The sequence below is a fragment of the Bactrocera tryoni genome, chromosome 5, assembly GCF_016617805.1.
Source record: "Bactrocera tryoni isolate S06 chromosome 5, CSIRO_BtryS06_freeze2, whole genome shotgun sequence".
NCBI lineage: Eukaryota > Metazoa > Arthropoda > Insecta > Diptera > Tephritidae > Bactrocera > Bactrocera tryoni.
The window spans coordinates 53,857,491-53,861,787 of record NC_052503.1 but is presented as its reverse complement, the minus strand read 5'-3'; the positions used below and the strand labels follow the sequence as shown (position 1 = coordinate 53,861,787).

Below are 4,297 nucleotides of genomic sequence, written 5' to 3'. Positions count from 1 at the left end.
GAAAACTCCTCCGTCGTGATGGCCATCAGAGCCTTCTTCGATTAAGCTTTTATATCCTCAATTGAGTCAAAAGGGTGTCCTCGGAGTGGTCATGTTAATTTGCTGAATAGACGGAAGTTACACGGAGGTAAATCCGGCGAATGCGGTGGTTGCGGCACGATACTTGATCAGAGTGATTTGAAACTGATCCACGCTAAATCTCTCTGTGCGACTCTGATTTTGCGCCATCTGTTGGTCACATTTGTTTAATTGCAGCTGATTTTGACACTATAAACTGTCAGAATTTAAAACTAATAGACAAAGAAGACAAAAAAATAAAACAAAAATTGTCGGTTATAATAAAAATAAAAAAAAATGGAAAAAACTCCAAAAAATAAGAGAGTTATGTGGAGTGAGGCTGCCGAGGCCGACCTTTTAGAGATATGGCAACAAAAAATGCCAGAACTGCGATCTACGCGAAAAAACAATCAGATACATATGTATATGAGGAAATGTCTTGTGCAATGCTTTTGGCTGGACACAATTATACATACATACGTCCACGGAAATAAAAATAAAATTGCACAATTTCACCAACAAACACAGGGAAGTAATAAATTATGAGGTAAACATATAATATTAAATATTTTTTTTTTTAGACAAGAAAAGCAGAAAATTGGCCCATCGGGTGGCTTCTCTAGTCGGTGGAAACATTATGAGGCGGTATAGCAAGCAGTAGGCGATTTTAAAAGTTTTTGTTCCGCCGAACTTGTGGAGGATAGCATTGTGGGTAAGTTTTAAGTGCATTGGAGTAGATTCCAATACTCATAATAAAATGAAAAACGTTTATGGAATGTTTCTTTATACTTTTATTGTTTCTTCTATTTTCAGTTGACATGGAACCAATTTACGTGGAGGCCGATAGGAAGGAGAGTCGCCGCTCCAAGCCAAGAAATTAAGGATGACTTAGTAAAGGCGACTGAGGCGATGAAGGAAGCCGATGAAAAGCGTCTTTCTCTCCTACAAACATACATAAACGATTCAAAAGAAGTGAAGGACGCTTTCGTCGACTTCCTTCGTCGCCAAAAATAGATTTAAAATTTTTTTTTAGGTTTTAGTTTTAAGATATACATACATATATGAATGCATACGAAAATGGAAAATGAATATAAATATGTGAATGAATACGAAAATATATATGGAACATATATAAAATATAGAAATATCTGTTTTTTTTGTACTGGAATTGAATTATGAGATATGTAAGTATGGATCGGTTGAGATTTAATAATACTTCAAAGTTGAATGTAGTAACTCACAGAAATACGAAACGAGCGCTTGCCTTATTTCCTCTGCTCTTTGGTTAACATTTCCGCAAATGTTAGAGACGTCTTCTGGCAACTGCCGAGATTCGTTTTCGATTTGGTGTGCTGCAATCCACTTTTCATTAATTTCATCATTTTCCTCATTTAAAAAGTTGTGCAAAACGCAGCACGCTTTTATGGCAATTCTCGTGTTGGCCATGTAGTTATCCAAGCCTTTTCCGACGCGTCCAAACCTTCCCTTTAAATGACCGAAAGCATTCTCCACCACTCTTCGGCATTTCGAGAGTATATAGTTGAATTTTTTTTTATCCAAAGGTTGGTTTACACAAAATGGGTACGGTTTCATCAAATGTTCATCAAATTTGAACGCAGAGTCGCCCAACAAAACGACTGGAGCATTAACTGACGATATTTGTCTACTCATGTCTTTAAATATAGTAGATTGTGCCAACTCGCTTTTTAAAGATGAAGCCTCAAATATTGAAGAGTCATTAACACGGCCTGGACTACCAACGTTGATGTATATAAAGCGACATCTATAACATTAAAGAAATACATTAAGTGTTTAAATGAGCTTCATGAAAAAACTTACCTTGCATCTACTAAAGCCAAAAGAACTGTGGAATACCAGCCTTTGTAATTGTTGTAGTCAACAGCGAACAGCTGGGTGAACTTCTATATGACAACCATCCAAAACGAAAAAATGTATAAAAACTCGAATGTAAAAAATTTAACTTATTGTAGCTCCTGACACTTGAGGGAAACCCAATGACTCAAAACCATTTAAATACTCGCGCAATTAAATTTCGTTCATTGGAATTTCCACAAACAAGGCCAGACTTCATGACATAAATCAATTAGAATGGAGCAGACAGTGCTTTTTCCAATTCCCAACATATTTCCAATTGTTCGGTATTCTGCAGAAGAGCCAAGAGCATATAAAGCAATAGCAACGCGTTTCTCTAATTGAATTACTTTCCGGTGGTTAGTGTTTTTCTTCTCCAAACCTTTCAACATAATACACAATTTAATGAAAGAATTGCGCCTCATTCGGAAGTTGTTTTGAAAAAATACATCTGAATTCACCTGGCAGTCGACTTCTCAAAACATTTGGCCACGAGTCTGAATTATATACACATTATAATAGGTTGTCAAAAAAGTCTTGCGGTATTTTTATTGAATTTTTTTTTTATTAAAATTGAAATGAATTTTTGATGACTCATGCCCAGCTCTTGACCAATGCTACGGCTGCTGCTATTGCTACTATGCCGGTCTCTTTCGACCAATTCAGCGATCTTATCGCAATTTTCGACGACAGGTCTTCCGGAGCGTGGCGCATCTTCGACCACCACTACACCAGAACAAAAACGTTGAAACCATCGTTGTGCGGTGGAAATGGAAACTGTATCGGGTCCATAAAATGCACAAATTTTATTGGCGGCTTGAGATGCATTTTTGCCTTTATCGAAGTAGTACTGTAAAATTTGCCGTATTTTCTCTTTATTTTGCTCCAAGTTTGCGACGCTATAACTCACGAACGACTTAAAAGAAACGACAACGAGCGCGTGAAGTGAGCTTTCCAAAAAGGTATAGCATGACCCGATGCGACGAATAAAACTGGAACTACGCGCTTTCAGCGCCAACTAGCGAAAATACCGCAAGACTTTTTTGACATAATTAAACGAAGTTATAATACCAATATTTATATACTTGCCTTTATCCAAATAGACCTTGTTGAATTTGCTCCATATAGACTACACATTTTTAGTGTTACGTGTTCATACAGCAAACGTTTCATTGCTAAGCGGTTAGAATCAAACAATTCCCAAATTATTTCCATTGAGCGGAGATAATTTAGAAAAAAGAAGACAATGTTTATAATAAAGGTACGACAACTCTTCGAAAACAGTTATCCGTCGAATTATAGCCTTGGATATGATATATTTCATCAATCATAACATTTGCTCTTTGAGCACTACAATATTAACCGGATTAATTTTCGCTCAGCCATTTCGGAGAGTGTGTGTTCTGCCCATCACTGCTTCACCTTAAAGCTTCAAGTAGCTCAAATATCATAAAAGCTACTTAATCATTAACGAATTAATAATAAATAATCATTTAAAAACAGATAATTACTGTGTTGCAGTAACCTTTGCGACTGGAAATAATATGGACCACATATCCTTGTACATACATATATATACACATATTATCTTTAACCTCAAATATTTACATGGATGCCTACATAAATAATTGTCTTGAAAATTTGCTTGAGTAAGTTTATTTGTGTTGTTGTTTTTGTGGCAACTGTGGTTTACCACAAACAATAGCAGCTGTGCTCAGCCAACCTTATTCCCCGAACGCCTCGCCGCTTGCTTGCCGCATTCTATCTTGCACATACGCTCTCTCATTAAAAACCCACTGTGTTATATATTATGATGTTACATGGATTAGTAAGTTTGTATACGTGTATAAGAGTATTTATGAAGTCCCTTGGTTGTGTGATGGATCTGGGCTTCTGGAGTACTTTAACATTTATTTATGTTGCTATTTTCATATTAGTGTAGACCTACATGCGTTCGGTCTCAGTTGATACAGCGAAGCTCTTTCTAAGCCTATGAATGTGAGTTTCAAATGCTTAAAACTTTATACTGATAATCAGAATGCGCCATATGTATGTAGTTATTTAATGAGTGGAATACTTAGGCAGCAGCTGAGCACGTCAAACGGTGGAAAAAGAAAAGACAATCTAGTAACCGAGTAATGAATTTATCTTTATATATATGCATACAGTTATAGATATTAATATGCACAAAAGTGGAAGTTGGTGCAAACACATGTATTTTGATATACTTAATTCTGGAGGATGAAGTCATTTGTAGAAGTTCACGCAACTGAGGAAAGTTTTCTGATCGCCATTCACTTGGGAGTGACAAGAAACGATTCTTTTACGTAGGGATCAAGCAGCCCTGCAACGTAAAAAAACACTACCA

General features: G+C 36.4%; 1 pseudogene; it reads left to right on the top strand.

Moving 5' to 3' along the window:
* Positions 1 to 355: 355 nt before the first annotated feature.
* On the top strand, positions 356 to 1,081 carry LOC120778895 (annotated as a pseudogene).
* The last annotated feature ends 3,216 nt before the right edge of the window (positions 1,082 to 4,297 follow it).